The 20,818-nt window shown below is 43.8% G+C and overlaps 1 long non-coding RNA gene across 1 annotated transcript in view; it reads right to left on the bottom strand.

The window, feature by feature from the left end:
* The window catches only part of LOC138302198 (uncharacterized), a 38,592-nt gene that overhangs the window by 511 nt on the left and 17,263 nt on the right, over positions 1 to 20,818 (bottom strand). Inside the window, exon 2 of the long non-coding RNA XR_011205333.1 lies at positions 4,808 to 4,856. This is a non-coding gene — a long non-coding RNA (uncharacterized lncRNA). The remainder of the gene's footprint in view (positions 1 to 4,807; positions 4,857 to 20,818) is intronic.

Here is a 20,818-nt window from a genome sequence, read left to right as displayed (position 1 = left end):
CTCTTCTTGCCTTCCTCTTTACTCTATTAACATCAGTCTGTATAGCTATCTATTTAGGGATCTCTCTCGCTCCCTCCTTCTCCCTCTCTTTCTTTCTCCCCATCTCTCCTTCACCCATTGTGAACAGTTTCACATCGTTTCATTCAGCATGTCTGAGAAAGAGAAGTCAGGGAAGATCAAAAGCTCTTCACTTAATTAAGGCGCCAACTTTTTCTTTGTGTTGAAAAGACACAATGGACGTTAAGAGTACAGTGTGTTCTGAGAATGGCAAACGTATCAATACAAGCAATCCCATTGACAGCACTTTAAACCATGCAGAGAAAAGACAGTCTCAAATGTCTGTGCCCAGTGGCCAACGTATGTTGATATATATTGGAAGGAGACAGATCACGTCTCACAAGCTGTGAAATATAGGATAATCCGACAGTCTAAAGATATATACACAAGGCGGCATGCGAGCACTCCAAAACATTCATATACACGAAAAGAAAGAACACAACCTTAAATCACACTCAATAAGACATTCAACCACACCATGTGCTGAGTGGAGAGCAGATGGTTAAAAGTGGGTTGACAAGAAACAGTACAAACAGAAAGCAAAGGGCTTGCTTGCTTCATGAATGTTCACAAAACTTGCTAAAAAAGATCATCCACCTAAGCTTCTTCCTGGAAAGTTTCGGGGTGATCCGTCAAGTGGGAGCAGTGAAAAAAGGTGGGGGAAGGGCGCTAAACTTGTATTCCCCATGCAATTTCCCATAAGAAGTTTAGACAACGGTCAAAACGGCTGACCAGAATTACTTCAGGTTTGGCAGAAAGATGGATCTTTACACAGAAAGGTTGCTTTTGTGATTTGTTGGAAATCTGTTCAACAGTTTTTGAAAAAATTGAGGTTCAAAATGTAAGGCTATCTAGTGCCACAGGACCCCTGCGGGACCTGCAGATCAAAAGAGAGGAGGAGATGGGCTGCAGACAGCATCAACAGTGATGTTAGGCGGCTGTTTTAGGACCCAGGCTCTCAGTCCCCGTGTCCTGAAAACAAAAATTAAAATAATAATTAGTTGGGCATGTTAGAGATACTCTGACCCACTAGACCTGATGGGGCCAACATTTTAAAAAAAAACATTTGTTTGTTTTGCGGTCCAGTGGACCAATAAAAAAAAACAACAGGCAGCTATATTTTATTAAAATCCTCGCTGGATGGGCCATATTCAATTTTTATTTGGGGAGAGGAGTTTGGGCCTCTCTTTCCAGGTCACCTTTTGGCCCAAGGAGCCTGTCTCCCAGGACCCGATGGAATGATGTCTTGGGGGACTTCAACACTCAGGACAATAAGGAAGGCCAGAGCCTGGAGCGCAAGGTCAGCCACCTCTGCCCCTGATGTCCAAGCCTAGGGATGCAGAGAGTGATGGGAGCAGTATACAGCCCACGCTCCCTGCGGTTGAGGATAGAAACTGAAGCAGCTTTCCATCTCTTCTCCTGCCTGTGCTCCTGTTGCAGTGAGTGAAAGAGGAGCTCGAAGCATGCGGGGCAACGTGAGTGAGTGCTCCCCACACTGCCAGTACAAAAAACGAGCAAGATTGTGAGTGCCCCGGGTAGAGGCAGGGCACCCAAAATGAAAAAAATAAAGGAGCATGGGAGTGGCCTACCCGCTCTGCTAGTTGAAAAAAAGATGTGCCCGAGGAGGGATAGGTGCACCACAAATTTTTTTCTGTGCTTTGTGGGGGCAGGGGGGGCTGCATCGGGTGCAGCAGCTCTTTAGATATGTTTTGCCTTATGTTCCAAGGGGCATTGTTGTATGCATGACCCCCAAGAAAGGTTTAATTTAAATGAAAATAGTCAGGGCTGGAGTTTTTGCTCTTGAGCTCTGGAGTGTGTGGAGGTCTAGTGGCTGGTCATATGATTGTATTGTGTAGCCTGAATGTGTAAAGGAAAGACTGATACATGATTTGAAAGCTGAAAAGAGTATTTTATACGGATAATATATTTATTTGAATATGATTGCTGTTTTATGAATATGCTTACCCCTTGGCATAGCCAATAGGCTTGTCTCATATACTGATGTGGCAACCACCTGACATAACCAATAGATTTCCTGTATTGATGTGGTCACTTCTTGACAAAGCCATTGAGCCTGTCTCATATATTCATGTGGTCACCCCTTAACAAAGCCTGCAGGGCTGCCTTGTTTACAATAACACCAGCTTATATTGTGATCTTGCATCTGGTGTAAGTGGGAGGTGTAGGCATTGGAATTATGGGGTTCAGAATCCACTAGCGGTGAAATGAAGTATGAGTGTCACCAAAGTTAAATCCATGTGGTTCGTGGATATATAGTGTGTGTAATAAATGTACATTTCCTTTTTATAAGAAAAAACACTGACTGGACAACAATATATTGACTGATGTTGCATGCCAGTGAGTTAGGATTACTAATCCACACCACCTACCCTGTGTAGGCATTTTACTGCTTTAATTCACTTCCCACAGAGAGTCAAGTTCTACAATGGGGTACTTGGTTCCCAGTAAGGAGACAAGTGTGGAGCTATTACTTGTTATAAGATCTTACTTCGCACTGAAAAAAAACCTATAAATTCACTAAAAAACAAAGGTTAAAGTGATGTTATATTTATGTACAGGAAAAATACGTTAACTAACATTAAAAAAAACGTTAGAAATTCACTGGGAAAAACAAAGTTTAGAGGGAGGGGGTTACATTTTAAAAGCAAAAACCCATTGAATTTCACCAGTTATAGTTCAGTGAGTTACCTGTAACCAGGGCCACTGGAGTTATGTGATTGTGCAGCCGCGGGGATTTTCGCATAGTTACAGACTGTCCGCATTTGCCACATAATCCATCATCTGCCACATAATATTCAGATTTTAACAACAATAAATTGGTTTCTAGCTCACACGGTCGAAAAGTTACTAAAAATGAAGTGACGTGACGTGCACAGTGAAAGGCCTTTTAGAAAAGCTGGACTTGACACCTTTTGTTATTTATTGCTATATTTGCTATATTTGGGTATTAAATGGTACAAATGAGGTTCAATCAATGCCCAGACAGTGTTACCAAGTTTAAAGATGATGAAATAATGAAGAAATATTATTATAAAATGTGCTACACTATGCCACATAATTTGCATTTTTTTGCCACATAATTTACTTAATCCTGCCTCATAATTTGGCTCTATCCAGCCACATAAATCCGGTGGATATGAATATAACTTGCTCCCTCAACATGCACTGTTTATGATCTCACATATTAGAACACTCATGATATGTTTAATTACTTCATCAATTACATCACTCATAACATCTCAAATGACACCATTTATCACATCACTGATGACATCATCCAAACACCTGCTTTTCAATTTAAAACCAGTGAAGAATTTCACATATGTAAAGAAGGGCCAATTGGTGCACAATCATGTACGCATAAATTACATGCACATATGTGCATATATACTGGATGTCCCAGAACAATCTCCAATGTAGCACTAGCAAGATGGAGGTGAAGGTTTTTGGTTCCCCCCTTCAATGTGGGGAGGTGAGAGCTGGCCCAACTCACCCACTCTCCTCCAACTCCTTCCAATGTAGTGCAGAGTTCAGGAGTAAAATTTGCTAATAATCTCACCTTCAAGTTACAAGTCGAGAGTTTGGCTGGGACATGCTTTGGCCTCCTCAGAATGTTGAGGAAGTTCTTGTTTATGCTTCCCGCTTCTTGCTGGAGGATGGTGATGCATTCTTTGATAACTTCCCAGCCGGACTATGCGAGTGCACTTTTCTGGGGCCACCCGGAGTGCTTGTTAAAAAGATTACAGGTAGTGCAGAACATGGCTGCTCAGCCTCCTACTAGTAGCTCAGTGCATGCCCATCTTAAAGAATTGCACTGGCTGCCTGTTAAGGAAATAGTCAATGAAGGGACTGACCTTAGCACACAAAGCTTTCTACGGACTGGGACTTAATCATTTGTCTAAGAAGCTCCTGCATGACCAGCCCAACAGAACTTTGTGCTCTGCGGAGGTTTTATTGACAGTTGTGTTCAAGACAAAGAAGAAAAGATGGGGTGACTCCCCTTTTTCTGCTATGGCTACAAGAGATTGGCATTTTTTGCCCTTCTATCTCAGAGCCATTAAGGATCTGTTTTTTTTTAAATGCCATTTGAAAACTTGGCTTTTTAATGAAGTGTTTTAATCTCCCCCCCTGTGAAGGTTTCATCATCTCACCCACCTGTTAGTGCTGGGACACTCAGTTGAGTAGCTGCACACTTTACAAACGTCTTTGATGTGATTTGATATAACATGATTATGTGAAGCCCACTCCTTCAAGACACCAAAGAACCCTTCTGTGAACAAGCCTTTATTATACAAGCTTACACTTTGTTCTAAGACCCTACTGCCTCCACGCACCCAAGCCCCATTGGGTGGCCCAGGCGCTAGTAGACACAGACTGCACAACACTCTACGGAGAGCAGACTCCCAACAGATACACAAGCAATCTTAGATGGCCATACCTTTAACAAACACAGTGTTTGTTCTGTGCACAAGTCTTCACAGAGAACTCACCCCTTCCAGACGAGCAAGTCCCCTTAGGTAGTCATGACCCTACTCCATGCAGACATCGCTGTGTGTACAGCTCTTTATGGAGCGCACACTTCGCCAGCCATGTTAGTTGGTCAAGTCGATACTACGCACAACCTTTGCCCTGTGTACAACTGTCTATAGAGATCCAACTCTCTTCAGACACCAAGCCCCCTTGGGTGCCTGTGCGAAGGCAAAAGATGACAGAATAGGAAAAAATTTACCTGAACGCTCCCGTACTGATTCTTCCACACCGGCCAACTTCTGAAAGACCTAGAGAAAGAAAGAGGACAGGGTCAGAAGAGTTTGGAAAGGGACAAAGGACAAAGACAAGAAAGGGCTGGGAAGACACAGGAAGAGAGATGAACAATAACATTATCTTTTTATGTTTGCCATTGAATCTGACGGCCTGAATGAGTAAATGGAGACTTACTTGTAACTGACGGGATGTTAGACTGAGAGGGCACCATAGTTTTTTTTCTTTTGGATTGGCAAGCATAAAATGAGCTAATCAAACTCCCTCCTAAAGAGTGCTGCACAAATAAGACGAGAAGGAGAAATACAGAGAATTTCAGGCAAAACCCAATACCAACACAGCCAAAAAGGAAATGGTCTGGCTGAGGAATAAATTTATTTTTGTGAAGCAAAAAATGGCAGGGGAGGCAGCTTTATTGGAGAATGTCTCACCCAAATCTCCCGCACAGAGACCACCCTACTTCTTTGGGATTTATTGAGCGGGGAGCGAGAGATAGCTTTTATAGACTTAAGTTTAAGAGACTGATGAAAAAGCTTCTTTTTTTTAGTATTTATGAACGTTTTCTTTTAAGACTATTTTATTTTATTTTCCGAGAGAATCATTGACCAAAAGTCCATTAAAGGGACTATCCTGTGAATGATGTTATAATAGGTCTTCAAACGCAAGCAGACGTCATCAAACAATTCAACACTCCTGAGTGTTTATTGTTGCTTATTCTTACTGACATAAGACTGTGTAAAGAGACCAGTTTTTTCATCTGAATTGAACCTTTAAAAGATGAATTATGTTTCTTGCCACTCCTCAAGGCATTACTTTCTTCTCACCTCCTGGTGGAATAAATCTGTATCTCCACCCTCTCCTTGGCTCTGTTGGACCTGCCAAGGTACATCACTTGCCCAATGACAGCCCATAACTGCATTACCACACTGACACACATACAACACCGCTGGGTTCATTGCCATTATTTAATGTGAAAGGGCTGGTAACATTTTGAGTAGTTTTCTTTTAATATCTTTCATTACTAAACGATAAGGGGCCATTTAAGCAGCATAAATATTGCATTGTTTGCAGTGTCCCTGTCATATAGCTTTAATCAGCTGTCACATGGTTGCCAATAGCATCACCAATGAATAAACACCGGAGACCAACAACCAACAGAAGACACTAAACAGAACACCAATGATAAGTCCAACAATGAGCTGGGTCACACATGAACACAGAACAGAGGCAGAAAATTTCACATACATTCAACACAGCTATAGTTGACAACCACAAAGTTCCGCACAGCCCCTGCTACCAACATAAGCAACCCACAAAGTGCCAGCTGTTTCTGCAGAGCGAGCCAGAGGGAGTGACCAGCCATTTTCAAGCGAAGCGGTGGGTCCTGCAGCAGAAGGGTTGCGCTCCAGTGCGTATCTAATACATTATAATGCATAGTTGTCAGACCATGATGCAGCCTTCTTTTTGCTGCTCCTCCTGCAGGGTTCCCCTGACTTCATCGGTTGCTAACCCACCCACGCTTATGGCTCTCGACAGATGGATGGACCATTGGACACCAGGAGCAGTATTATGGCAAGGGACATTCCCTCAGTCTGCACCGTGGTGCACATTGAACAAGGTGCGCAGGGCGCTGACCAGGACAGTGTGCCCAGTTGCCATCAATGCAGTGCCCAGGGGCGGCCACAACCTGAGCTGCCCTCTGGGCAGCACACGGGAGAAAGACAGAATGGCTGCTTGAAGCCAGGCACTCCGTCTTTCACTGTGCAGGCAGCATCCCCTTGCACTTCAAAGGGAGTCAGAGATCCCCTGCAGGCGGATGCATCGAGTGAATGCACCCTCCTGCAGGGGAATGTCTGGGTGTCCTATGGGACCCCCTCTGCCGCCTCCAGAGGGCTGTCTTCAGGAGGCGCACTGACTATGTGCCACTCGTGCCACTTGCAAATGAGAGAAGGCTCTCTTAAGATAACACCAGTGATATATGTGCACTAGCACTATCGGTATTACAAAAGGGGTCGCACAACCATCGTTGGCTTCTTCTGAAATACAACAGTGGTCTGTGGTGCAGAAAAAGGGCACACACTCCCTTTGCACCCACGGGTCTGTAATACAGGGCCAGAACCTGATTGTCTGGCTGGACTAGCCCTCTGAAAAGTATATCAGGCATGGTTTGCAAATGTAACCCTATTCCTCAGTCCTCAGTCCTGAAGCTCATGAGTGGGAGCTGCACTGGTAAGATGCCCTCTGATTAACACTGGTGAGTAGTACTGGCGAGTCTACTTGAAGGAAATGAATCCTGTCCATTGCTGTCCAACTTGAGTTAATTACTCCTGTGGAGCATAGCCTTTTTACTACCTCCCCGATTGGTTCCTTCAATTCTTCCACAACTGTTTGCTTTTTGGGATCTCTTTTTTCTTCTTTGTGAAGCACTTCATGAGAATGCATGTTTTAAAGTTGTCTCTCCTTGTACGCTTCCACCCACACCCCCCACCACTCTCAGCATGGCTTCTCTAAAGTGATTGGAGGATTCTGCTGTCACAATTGCCAGAAGCTGTTTTGGTTTTGCCTTGGTTTTTGATGCACATTGTTATGCATGAAAGTGTATGTTTTGCTTAGAGGTGCTTTCATAGGGCATGCTTCCCTTACTGCTACAGCATGACCTCCACTGGGATGCCCGAAGCTGTCGTTTTGTTTCTACAACTGCTAAGATTTGTTGGTCAATTAGCCCAGGAACAGAGCATGGTGTTATTTTTCCAGTATGCCAGCTTGCATCCCTGGCCCATTTGCTCCTTGAGCAGGGATCTCACATTTTCCAAATGTTTTCCATTTCTTTTTCCATCTGCTTTCTAAGTTCTTAACCTGGTAATGAAGTGTGATCACCTGACAAAAAAGAAAGCACCTGAGCATAGATTTTGTTATCTTTGGGAAGATACTTTGCAGTGATTAAGAATTGAGTTTGGTTTTCTAGTGGAATGTCTTTCTGTACGATGTTCACGTACTGCGTGCAAGCATTCCTTTGATCCCTTGTAATGTGGTTTCCAATATGTAAAACACTTTATCATAAGTCAGGTAACTTAGTTACTTTCCTTTGTTGTTTTTCAATTGAATACACTGAGTGCTGGCCTTGTGTGTTTTTAGAGTGATTGTATGAATGCATATTGTTTTGTTTTCATAATTCTAGCTTCTTTCCCAATGCACACAATGCTGCATATGTCCTTTTTTCCCTAGTTGGCTTTGGACTCCTTAAGTAAGAGAGACCATATCAAATGCCCATGTTCTTTTCAATACTTGCCACATGAACTTAATTATTTAGAAGCCCTATATAAAAGCGATGGAGCCTGCTTTAAACAGGAGCTCAAAGGTCATATCTGCCTCAAGTCTCTATGCATGTTTATTAGGATGTATGACTTTACCATGCAGCCTTTACCACTGATGCCTTTACCATGCATGCCTTTACCACATGAGATAAGTATATTATAGATATAATTGTATTTTAATCTTGCATTTTTTTTTTATTGGGGGAATACTCCAATACAACACTCCAAATAAATTTTACTCCTAACCTGCCATTACCACTTCCTGCCTAGGGGCAGGAAACTAAACTACCTTCATGACCCTCTAAAAGTATCCACCCCTAAACTCTAAAATTATCCTTACCTCCCTTTATCTCCCATGCACTTGGCCTGGGCAGTGCAGGGACCCCAGTGGCCAGCCCTGTCACGCTAAGCAGACAGTGAAAAGCGCGAAGGGTGCTGGTGCACCATACACACTGCAACATTGTCGCTGACTCAATTATGAGCTGGCGTCAATGTTGTGGGCTGTTTCCCGCTGGGCCAGCGTGAGGAAACGTTGTTTCCACAATAATGACCCGGTGGGAAACTCGTAATAAGGGCCGCAGGAAGGGGACCGCACTGACAGTATCCTGACTGTGTGGTTTTGGCGGACAGCCTTTTCCGTTTGTCAAAGTCTTAATTAGAGGCTTTATGTTGCTTTCTTTCACTGTGTGCTTCCGCCCCCCCCACACTGCATGTTGCTGTCCATCACCCATGCTCTCTCCCACTTGTTGCTTCTCCCCACCCGCTGTGTTGCTTCACCCCTGCCCACTCTGACAACCAGCTCATCCATTATTTATTTATTTTAAAATAGGGCTTTGTGTTCCATTTTAAAATAGTGCTTTTGTGATTTTTTTAATTTAGTGAACCCTATCGGATCGGTAAATAAAAAGAGAAAACAGTGCCCTTTGTAATCGCTTGCATGTGTGTTAAAGGGACGCGTGTGGCTACAAAATAATGCAACATCCACATTAGTAGGTGTTTTTTTGCTCGTTTGCACAGCAGCTGTGAGACTTATCAGCTTTGCCAATGCTTGTTGCTTATTTGGAATGGTGTGTTTGAAAGGGACTCCACCGAAGTTTAGTTTGCTTCAGCGCATGATTATATTAATTGGTTAGTATGTCAAGGTGAATTGCATGATTAGTGCCCAGATACATGAGTGTTCCTGTAAAAACATCAAGGTTCACTGAAAGCTGGGCCAGTGGGACACTGGATTTCCCTCACCCACTATTGCTTCTGTGACTATTTCATGTGGATGGCAGTCCACATGCCCAGTGACTACATAATTATCGGAAGTGGCTTCGTAACTTGCTCTAATACTCGGTTTCTGCTCACTCGCTGCATGTTTCTGTTTGTTCTGCTATTGTATGTGTAACTATATAGAACTCATTTTCTCCCCTAACCTGCGCGTGCTTGCTTATGCTGTGGGTGTGTATCTGTTGTTGCTATGAGTCTGTGTCTGAGGATGCTCGTTGACTCCCTATAAGACTGATTTTGTGAGTCTGCTCAAAACTGACTCTTTCTGTGTCTGCCTTGTGGCAGCTTGAGTGAATCCTTGTATGTCTCTGCTCGCGGACTACTTGTGTTTGTCTAGCTTTATGCATCTGCTCTGTGACCTCTTATGTGTATCTTTCCACTGCCTCCTCCGGTGTGTCTGCTCTGTGACTGCTTGTGTGTGGCTGATTTGGCTGTGACTGTCTTTGTGTGCAGCTAGTAACTGGGCCCATCTTTTGTGGGTAACTTTCAGAAAGACCTCTCTTCCAGAAAACCTAAGCTGGCTGGCCCATGCTACAAGACTTCAAATAAAAAGTGCAAATATACAAAACTGCAATACAAATGCTGCAGGTTGAAAAAGTACATCTGTTCTATGGTCACTCCCATGCATCCCTTCACATGTCACTGCCCTCAGCACTCCCTGCACAATGCCCTTTGAATCCTGCTCTTGCCAGATCTCCTGTGTGTACCACAAATGCAACACTCTGGCCTTATCTTCCAGCTTCCCGGTTTCAAGGCTTCTCTTTCTCCCAGACAAAAAGGGAAAGTGTTCCTGTGAGAGCCCAGGGGAGCTGCCAGTCACATTATTATCATCTTTCAATGGTGTAATAAATACCATATTTCATGGGAAGCTGCCTGTACCTGATGTTAAGAAGTTCTGCTGCCCTTCAGCCGACACCACAACGCTGGATGTAAGTATTATTGTCAAACTGGGACGACATGGCATGACGGTGCCCACCCTGGCATAATGCTGGCCCTGGCTTAATAGCGGTGATTTTTGACTCATTGCGGACATCTATGACATGAGATGGTGGTACTTGGGAATGCATGGTGAATGTGTCTGTGTGTGGCTGTAGTAATTGTAATTTCTTGTTGAATGTAACAAGTTAATATATGGGGAGTAAACAGGCATTAACTACAAATGAAAAGCTGGTCTTTCGGAACGATTTTGTTTTTAATTACAATAGGCATTCGTTTTGGGAATTGAGTTAATTTTTTTCTAAAATTGAAAGTAAATATTTATATGAAAATATATATTTTTTTATTAATGGACGAGCTGATATTTGGAACAAAATTATTGTATGTCCAAATATGCATTTCCATCTCCAAATATATATTTAAAGAGGATTTTATCAATATTATTTACAGTTTGGAACTGGTGTAACTTGTTTGCAGAAATATCTTTTATTGTCTCCATAATCTGTGAGACCAATGCAGTAAGAGTCTATAAAATCTGTCTAATTCCGATGCACTGCCTTGATTACAGTATTTGAGTATCTGTGTTTTTCCACCTGGTCCCTACCACGGATATTCTCTCTCATACCATAGGAATAAGAATCCATACCAGGATGGAGAGGTGAAAGGTTGATGCTGTGGAAAGTGCCTGACCTTGTGAAATGACATTTTGTGAACTGATTGTTTGTCCCATGGCTCCAAATACATGTTTTAAGAAAACTGTCTTGCAGATGCACCCTTTTGCCGCTATTTTCCCATATTTATCCTGCAACACCCCAGGAAAGGATCAGGCTTGCCTTGCAGACCATGAAAGATCTGCTGTGCTATTTCACACTTCTTAGCTAAATTATGTGAAACTGCGCTTCGCATTGCACTATTAGAGCCCTTTTTCCACAATTTTCTGACCTGAGGGAGAACTCCCCCTACCACTCCCTGAGGAAGATATAAAAAGTTGCTTCACTCGCTTGAATTTCAGTCAGGTGTACCACCCCAGCATTTCCAAAGATACTTGACGTAAGAGTGTCAGCGGCCACTGGTTCATTTGTTATATTTGTATAGGTTTCATGCATTATGTAAATAGCAGAACATTCAAAACCTTAACTTGAGAATGCAAACACTGTACACACACACTCTGATTCCCCAACCAAACAAGTTTCTGGAGGGGCGGTGAGGGTATCAAAGGCTTTGGGCAGTGTCCAAGTAGGTAGTGGTTGCTGCCTGTCATGGAAGTTGGCGGTGATAGAGTTGGAAGTGGGCAGCCCCAAAGCTGGAATTCAGCGTGGCCCTCCTGGGAAAAATTTGGGGTCCCAGCATATATTTTCCCACATATTAAGGATTAGCAATTTACAGACATAAAAGATGCTTAAAGAATTGGTAAATCCAACCGGGCACGACTGATAATCGAGTGATACTTATCCAAAGACAGCCATTGGCACTACAGCATCATAAAATGGGCAACATTTTGGACAACACCTTTTTCCATAGCATAACCACACTTTCCATATAATGCATTATATAGCCAACCTCTAGGCTTGCATGTTTGGTGTAGGTTGGTCCTTCTAAAGTCACAGGGGAAATTTAATTTGTGTCTGACTATTGAAAGGGCTTTGGGTCCCATACTCCAATCAATCTTTATAAACAAGTGCACAAATGTACAGTTTTCCCAACATATCTCATATATGTGTCTAAAATTATAAACGCTGCTTGCAGTGGTATATAAATGTTCCAACCATTTTTTGAGTAATGCAGGATGAAATGCTTCGGTTTGGGGACTTGGGAGCTAAGAACGCCCCTCCCTTAAGTCTTTCCTTGAGACCCCTCCCTTAGCAGGATAAATACGCCCACAGCCGCTCTACACGTGCTAATGAGGAGTCATCCACAGGTCATGGGCTTCACCTTTTGACTCATTGCCTCTTGAACCTCTGAGCCACGGCTGCCTCGGCGCGCTGAGATTTGTAATGTGATTTGTACAGATTGCCTGATTTCAATATGTCTACTCTGGGCTGCTCCAGACGTTCTGTAACCCCTAGGGAGGAACTGGCCGGCGTAGTGTGTGAAGAGCTGTGGCTGCCTGCCCGGCTCCTGAACGAAAGAAGGAGGCGTTCTGGAGAGAACAGAGGAAAATAGAAGGGAAGAAGGATAGATTTAGGAAGACAATGGAAAAAAAGAGAAAAACGAAACAAAGTGAAAAAGGGGGTCACAGAAAAGGAAGGCAAGAAAAAATTTACTAGAATAGAAGTAGTGAAATAAGAAGAGAAATAATAGAAACATGGAAAGCAATAACAGAAGAGAGAAGAAATGAATGCCACAGGGAGCAAATAATACATTGAGTGAAAGAAGAAAGAAAAGTGTAGGAAGAAAAATTTATAAATGAAGGCCTTAAAAAAGAGCAAACAAGAAAGAAAGGCCACAAAACAACAAACTACGTAATAAAAAGGAAAGAGAAAATTATAGAAACCAACATATAAACTCTAGGAAACGGGTTTCTAGTTGCAGAAGCTCCCCCATTTTTTGCCTGTTTTTTATGCAACTTTGACTGAACTGCACTGGGTTCCTTCTAACCAGGTCCTCAGTGCCAGTGTTCCTTCCCCAAAACAAGACACCTGGTCACTTGATTCCCCAAGTGGCCAGGCCATTTAGCACCTCTGTAAGTCCCTAGTAAATGGTACCTCTGGTATCTAGGGCCTAGGTACTAAAGTTGGTTCCGAAGACTTGCAGCATAACTTGTGCTACGCTAAGGGACCCCAGCACCAAGCTCATGCAGACTGCCACTGCCAGCCACGTGACAAGGGGCTCTAAAAAATAAAAAAACAACATGTCCCCTAAAAACTGCCTGTACTATTTGTAAGTCACCCCTACAGAAGGCCTTTCAGCACTAAGGCAGGGTGCATTATATTATAAGTGAGGGCAGATATGAATGAGCAAATATGCCCCTACTATGTCTGTCGATTCCTAGACATAGGCCCTCATTAAGAGTCTGGCGGTCCTAGGACCGCCAGACTCGCGGTGGCGGTCAGACCACCACCTAATGACCATGGTGAAAGCGCCACGGTCAAACTGCCGGCACTACCAGTCTCCCTCCACTGGAGGGGCTGTCAGTGCCGGCTGTCCTAATCCCCCAAGGCAGTGCTGCATGCAGCACCACCCTGGGGATTACGAGTCCACTCTCCGCCAGCTTTAGCATAGCGGTACCACTGCCATGTAAAAGCTGGTGGAGACGGGGTGCAGAGGGCCCCAGGGAGCCCCTGCACTGCCCATGCTTTTGGCATGGGCAGTGCAGGGTCCACCATGGACAGCACTGTCATGCTTTTTACTTTCTGCTTAGCAGAGAGTGAAAAGCGCGATGGGTGCTATTGCACCCTTCGCACCGCAACATTGCCACCGGCACGATTATGAGCCAGCGTCAATGTTGTGGGCTGTTTCCCGCTTACCCAGTGGGAAACTCGGAATAGGGGCCGCAGGAAGATCATCGCACTGTCCGTGACCTGACCACAGGAGTTTGGTGGGTGGCCTTTTCCGCCCGTCAAACTCAAAATGATGGCCATAGGAAGTGACAGGGAAGCCATTTTAAGTTCATGTGCTGGACACTGGTAAACACGAGTTCCCCAGCTACATAATGGCTTCACTGAAAATAGGGATGTTTGGTATCAAACATCTCGTATTAATGAACCCTCACTGATTCCAGTGATAGATTTTTTAATACATGCACCCAGAGTGCATCTTAGAGATGCCCCCCTAAAAACCTACTAAATGCTGGTGGGCTGATCGACTAGTTCTAGCCAGCCTACCACCAGACGAGTTTCTGACCCCCAAGGGTGAGGGCCTTTGTTCTCTGGAGGTCAGGAACAAACGCCTGTTATGATAGGGGTGTTGTGACACCCTCCCAACAGGATGAGCCACAAATCTGCATTTCAAGACAGGGAAGCTTCAAAGAAGCCCACTGCCTTTGGGATGCAGGCCTGGCTTCTCTCAGAAGTGCCACAGGGCCCATTTGGCACCTGGACATGTGGGAAAATTAGCTATGTAGGATGCGTGCTGCATTTGCAGACTGGACACACCCCTAGGGTGACCAGCCTGAAATGAACACAGCCGTAGGAATTCCAACATTTTGTGTGAGGTGGAATTAGGAATTCTAGGACAGGGTGAGGCCCACTCCCCGAATGAAGTGGTCATCTAGGGGGTGTAGTGACCCTTCACTCTCCTTAATGCCCCCTAAATCTAGTATTTGGGGACCCCCTGATACCAGGATCTCAGATCTTCCCTGGTACAAAAGAATGAGTGGACAAGAAGCCTACTGAACCCGATAACTGAGAAGCACTACTGACTTGGCGCCAACCCTGCCAGCCTGCCTAATGTACCCGACTCTCGAGGAACAACTGACCTGTCCTGCCGCTGCAGCCTCATAGAAAGTGTAAGAGTTGCCAGTACTAGCAACCCAAGAAAGAACTGTGAGGACTGGGACACCAAAACCCGATGCCGGACATCACCACTGCACCTGAGCCACCTAGCCCGAGCTGAAGTGGGACAACGGTGTCAGCGTGGATCCCAGGCCCCAGGGGATGAAGCCCACATTGAGCTTGCTGATTGTGGACTTCCTGACGGCGTCTGCAGCTTGTGTCTGCAGGTCCCCCCATACTGTGACCGCCTCCGGTGAGGGTGACCCTAAGAGCCCACTGCACCTCTACACCCGGATGCCGTGGATGGAGGAGAAGAAGACCACAGGTGTCCCTATGTCCCACAGGCCTGTGGGACCTGAGCCCACTCGTTGGTTTGGTCCGAATGGATCTCCAATCCACACCTGCAGCCTGATTCTGTGGGCCACCCTGTCTACTGCAACTGCCTCTGGTGACGGAAAACCCTACGGTCCAAACGACCTCTGCACCCAGACGCCCGGAACTAGGAGAACAGAACCACTGGTTCCATAAGTCACTGTACTATACCTGTATGCAGTGCTTGTTCTTCCTTCATAAGATAACATTGCTGCATCTGAAAAATGCAGTGTCAGCTTTTGCAAAGTCTAAAAGTTCATAACTTGAAAAGTACTCATGTGATTCTGGTGATTTTGGCATCTAAATGTATATAAAAGTATGTTTTATTTGTATAAATTGTATCATATTTCTTTATTGAGTGTGTGTCTCACTTATGTATGTGTGTGTACCTAACAATCTTAGCACTACCCTCTGATATGCCTAACTGCTCAACCACACTACCACAAAAGAGAGCATTTGGGGGTGTCATTTGTGCTTCTGTGATACCTTTGGGATTTGTCTGGACTCTTTGCACAATGTACCTCTTTTTGGTCCACTATATAAAGAGGCAGATTCCTACATAGGCGCCTGTTTCAAAGGCAGTAGTTCTTGCCTTTGGGACCTAGTGACTTTGCCAATGTTACTTAGCTGTGCTGTACAGCAAGGCTAAAGAGAAGAAAAAGCAAAAGCCTGTGACGTGGCCAGTACATCATTTGGTAGGCATGCCTAGCATGCATAGCACACCTAGAAAATGATGCAGACGCTAATCTTTTTCTTTTTATTAACCGTTCTGAGGAGAATCAGTAAATAAAAAGGAAAAACTAGCTCAAAAGTAATCTTTTTTTTTTTTCAAGCTGCGGGAGAAGCAACCTGGGTGATGAAGGCAGAAGCAGCTCGTAGGGTTGGTGCCAAAAGTAACAATGTGGGTACAGGTGGGGGAAAACAACACGGAGGTGGGTAGCGGAAACAAAATGAAGGGCATGGGTGGGGAAAGGAAAACAGAGGGAGTCAGTGAGGGAAAGCAACACCGATGGTGGTCCATGCAGCACAAAGGGCCAGGGAGAAGTACAAATCCCAGAGAGAACAATGTGGAGCACGGATAGAGGAGTGAAGCAAATAGGCTACAGAGAACAGCATGGATCTAGGAAGAAGAAGCACATGGGTTAAAAAGCAGCACCAATGGAGAACGATATGAGAGTGAGTGCATCACAGAGAAGGTTGGGGCGAAATACAAGGCTGAGAGAGAGAAACACATAGTGCAGTGGAGAAGAAAGAGGAAAACACATGCTCTCTCATGGAGTGCTCATCCAAAAAGATCAAAGCAGTGCTTGAAAAGTAAGCAGTGGAAAGACACATGCAATGAAGCCATGCTCCAGCAGAGGGACAAAACACAAAAAGGAAGGAAAACCCAAACTAGATAACCAGTAGAAAAGCAAGTAAGTGAGAGTGACAACAAGGCCAGCCAGTCGTAAGCACCGGGTGAGCTGTAAGCCCACTGTTAGGTGACAATAGGTCTTTCTGCAAACAGTGCTTGTGCTGACTAGTAGGCACGACCTAGCAAACAAAGAAAGTAAAAGTGAAAGAAAGCAAGAATTAAAGAAAAGGCTATGTAAGAAAATTAGAGGAAAACAAAAGGAAAAATAAAGAAAAATTGGGCAACATTTAAGAAACAATAGAGAAAAAAGACTATTATATTAAAAAAAGATTACCAAAGGCATAAAAAGAGAGTTAGAAAATAGTACACAGAAAGAAACAAAGTGGCGTAAAGAAAAAGAAAGGGAGAAAAATTACAGTCTGACCTACTATAAGAAAGAGAACAAAGTTATACAGAAACAACAAGAAAACATGAAATTAGATACGATTGATACATGGAATGAAAGAATCAATAAAATGCAAAAGATGGGGAAATAAATAGTGAAAAAAAACTGTGAAACATTAGGGAGAACAAAACATTTCAAAGATGCATGAGAAAAACCAAATGGAAGAACGGAGAACCAAAAGAAAGTTTCATCGAAGCAGAAGCAAGAATGACGTGAATTTGACCTTTAGGAAGATTGAGCGGGCTAAAAATAGTAAAGACAGTGATGCAAAGAGGGAGAAAGCAACAGGCCAGGAGTACACCGAGGAGACAGTGTGGGGTCTGGACACAGCAGCACTGTATGCATGTTTTTTATTCATGTGGTTTGTGACACACGCCACGTATTCAATGGAGATGGTTTGGTGAGGATCACGGTGTGATTTAAGACTAGTGGTAACTAGTGGTCATTTTCCAGTATGCAGTTGTAACGTAATTTACTTCCTAAGTGTACGATCATGTCGTCTCCCAGTAACGAACCCTCTAGTAGATATTACTCTCATGGAGTACATTATATTATCTTTACCTTTATGCATCTTACCACCTTTTTTTTCAAATCAGCCCTTTGATTTTGCTTACGGATGAGGACAGTGGGACATGGGGCAGAAAGGAGCATTGCCACTGGGTGCTGCGGCAAAGAACAGTTTAACCAGTATGCGCTATATGCACGCATGTCTCTTCTTGTTGTTAGAGGAGGGGGGCATGGTATTGGCATCTAGCATGCGTGTTATCCACTGTATGTAATCAAATGCTGAGTTTGATGGGTGGGCCCATGCAGTGTTTGCTGTGTAGCTGTTGGTTGTGCTGGTAAGGTTTGGTAAGTGCAGTTATCATTCCTCCGTGGAGTTTAAAAAGTGTGTGTGTGTGCCTGTGTGGGGATGTGGTATGCTATAAGGTGGCAGCGTTCATTGGGTCTGGCTAGAACAGCTTCAGATGTCTGTCAGGGCTTGTGTAATCGGTTTGGGGTCATATGTTGATCATCTTCTTCAGAGGCATGTCATTGGTCAACAGTTGATTTAGTCCACCTATGAGGTAGTTTAATTCCTCGTAAGTGATAGATACATTGATTTTGCAGATCCCATGTGAGACACAGCAGCAAGGGGGTTTGCATAATGTTATGCTGTGACTATAACATTAGGAAGGGGTTTTATATCGACAACTCTCTAACAAAAGAACTAGAATGCGGTTTTGCATGTGAACGCCATGAAAAACATCAATAGCATATCGTACCTAATTACACAATACTCTAGCTCAAGAGGGGCTAGATTATTCAGGATTTCATTGTGTACATTAGTGATTTTATGTTTAGTATTTAGATGCTTTTTTAAAAGTGAAAGTACCCGTGAAACATTTATTTATTTATTCAGGACACTTAGGGGGTCATTACGACCTTGGCGGGCGGCATCAGCTGCCCGCCAAGATCGGACCGCCAGGCGGCCGCCAATGCGGCCGCACTCCCGCCACGGTCATTTGGAGATCCCCACTGGGCCGGCGGGCGGAAGCCTGGTTTCCGCCCGCCGGCCCAGCGGGGATCTCGGCCGCAACACAGGAGCCGGCTCCAAATGGAGCCGGCGGTTTTGTGGCTGTGCGACGGGTGCAGTTGCACTCGTCGCGCTTTTCACTGTCTGCTATGCAGACAGTGAAAAGCTCCATGGGGCCCTGTCAGGGGGCCCCGTGACTCCCCTTTCCGCCAGCCTTTTCCTGGCGGTTCAAACTGCCAGGAAAAGGCTGGCGGAAAGGGGACTCGTATTCCCCTGGGCAGCGCTGCTAGCAGCGCTTTCCAGGCGGATTATCACCGCCGGGGCAAATGTGGCGGAATACCGCCGGATCCGGCGGTGCGACCGCGGTGCTTCCGCCGCGGTCGTAATAGGCCAGGAAGCACCGCCAGCCTGTTGGCGGTGCTTCCGTCATTTTAGCCCTGGCGGTCTTGTACCGCCAGGGTCAAAATGACCCCCCTATTCTTTTGAGTAATTTACACTTTCGAGTAAGTTTACTACTTTGTCCTTATTCACAAAATCCGAGTGTGAGTTGCTATCATAAAACACAATCGTAACTCCAGCACCATACATGCCGAACTTAGTACTGCAACACTCTGTTGCAGAAAATATTGGAGTTAGGGAACTAAAATAAAAGTCAATATAAAATATTGCTATATTAATTTAAATTATTTATAATAGTTAAAAATATAAATTAATAGAATTCAATGTTTAAAAGAACATATCAAAATAAAACACATTTATTATTTAATTGTAAAATATTTTAATACCATATTTTGAATTTAAAACTGAACAGTACACAATTTTAGTAACCGAATTAGTTTTAATGAATTCTAGAAATTACTTTTGATAATTAATAATTAATGATGCTTAGTAAAAATATTATTTTCATTAAGTATTAATTTCTTTTTTAATTTAAACTTAAAAAAATGTGTTTGAATTTAATTTAATATATTTTAATTTCATTTCATGCCACTTTTCTTCTCCGAAGCAGGCTCGGAATGTGGCTGTATAGTACGCTTTTGATTGACTATCAAATAAGTAGGGTCTCAGCTAACTATTGTGCCATTGTGAGATGCCTGAGGAAGATTCTTTGGCTCATACCCACTTCTACTCAGAGAATGGTTGCCCAAGCACTTATCATCTCTTGCACAGATTATGCCAATGTGCTCTACTTAGGGGTTTCTTAGTCTTCTCAGAAGAGGCTTTGGATTATTCAGAATGTTGTAGCTCATCTCTTCTGCCATGTTCCAAGGCATTCTTCTATTTTTACCCACCTTCGGTACGTCCATTGGCCTGCTACTGATAAATGTATTACATTTAAAGTGATATGCTTTATATACCAAGTTATGACTCAGACAAGACCCCAGCATCTAAGAAATCTAGTGCATCTGTACGTCTTGAGTCGCACCTCCTGAGTCGTCTTTAACGCTCGTGTAATGAGGACTTAGTGATGATCCCATGTTTAAATTTGGTAAGACAGTGAGGTTGCACCTTCAGATATCTTAGGCTTAAACTGTTGAACTCTCTGCCCTTTTTGTAAGGCTTTGCTCTTCTATTGAGGGCTTACGCAAGCAATTGAAGACCAGGCTATTCAAATCCTTCTGATTCTGCTTTGTTCTGTTATGTTAGTGCTGGGAAGCCCCTCGGGGCAGTCATGCCCTCTATAAATCTCTAGGTAATATAAAATCAATAAAACAATTATTTCAAAATTAAATTATTATTGCTGTAGCATTTATTTATTTTGTTCTACATCTAAAATAAATATATAGAATTAATTTACACTACTATTCAATCTAAAAATATTTTTTATATTTATTTTTTAGGTAAAGAAGAAAAACAGCTAAACTTACCCCAAAAGTGTAAATTACACAAAAGTTTGAATCAGCCCCAGAGGTCCAAATTTATGGGCTTTTGAAGCAGGGCAGCGCAGCAAGTCACCTTTCTGCGCCGATGTGCGTCAAATGAAAAGGGCAGGAATGAGCAGTATCGATGCAATACAGCGCATTCCTGCCTTTCCCACTGCGCTGGTGCCGTATTGGCTGCCTAGTGCCAACGCAGGCACCCTTACACCATGGTGCAAGGGTATCTTCTCTGTAGGCAGTATTATTTTTGTGCAGGAAAGTGTGAGGCATTTCCTCTTTCTAGGTGTGTTGCAGAATGCAGCGCAAGTAGAAAGAGTAAAAAACAAGTAGAAATGAAGACATATCTCCCTGTTGTGCCTCCCTCGGGGAGGCGTAAGGTTTTGATGCATACCCAGGTGTACATGGCCTCGTAAATCTGAGGTTGAGTCAAAATCCATGGGTGTTGTTTGACAACCCC

This window comes from Pleurodeles waltl, chromosome 6 (genome assembly GCF_031143425.1).
Source record: "Pleurodeles waltl isolate 20211129_DDA chromosome 6, aPleWal1.hap1.20221129, whole genome shotgun sequence".
Lineage (NCBI taxonomy): Eukaryota > Metazoa > Chordata > Amphibia > Caudata > Salamandridae > Pleurodeles > Pleurodeles waltl.
Note: the sequence above shows the minus strand (reverse complement) of the source record. Positions and strands in the feature narration are given on the sequence as shown.